A 775-nucleotide genomic window follows, 5' to 3' on the forward strand; every position below is an offset into this window, starting at 1 on the left:
CAACAAACATCTATGTGTGTGTGTGTGTATGTATATGTGTGTGTGTGCGTTTGTTTGTAATACCTTGTGGGGACGATTTTCCTGACATATACTACGTTGTGGGGACCAATCGCTCCTCGTGGGGACCTGAGCCTGGTCCCCACGAGGGGAAACCCTGTTTTTGGGTCAGGGGTCAGAGTTAGGGCTAAGGTATGAATTGAGTTTAGGTTAGGGTTAGGGTTAGGTATGTGATGGTTATGGTTAGGAAAAGGCTAAAGGTCAGGTTTAAGCTGTAGAAATGAATGGAAGTCAATGGATAGTCCCCACAAAGATAGCAAAACAAACATGTGTGTGTGTGTCTGTGTGTGCTCAGCTATAAATTCTGTAGTTCTTTAAAGTCTTTGCTGCTGTGGCTCCATCTGCCAACCAGCTTCATCCACATGCTTCACACAGCCAGAATCAACTTAACGGCTGATTTTCCATTTTTTTAGTTTTGATTTTAGCAGAAACTTGACTGGAACACATCAGCTGCTCTCTAATGGAAACCAGTCAAACAGACCAGTTCTGCTTTGCTCCCTGCTGGTTTACTGCAGAGTTTTCACAAATTACAGAGGCTTTTAAAATCCTGCTCTGTTAACGCAAACAGGGTGGGAAATTTTATTGCTGTGAGACTTGAGAAATAAACCTGCACCTCCTCTGAACCATCGATGGAAGAGATTCCCAGTAGGATGGAAGAGATTCCCAATAGGATGGAAGAGATTCCCAATAGGATGGAAGAGATTCCCAGTAGGATGGA

This window comes from Poecilia formosa, unplaced genomic scaffold, assembly GCF_000485575.1.
Source record: "Poecilia formosa unplaced genomic scaffold, Poecilia_formosa-5.1.2 Scaffold339, whole genome shotgun sequence".
NCBI classification, from domain to species: Eukaryota; Metazoa; Chordata; class Actinopteri; order Cyprinodontiformes; family Poeciliidae; genus Poecilia; species Poecilia formosa.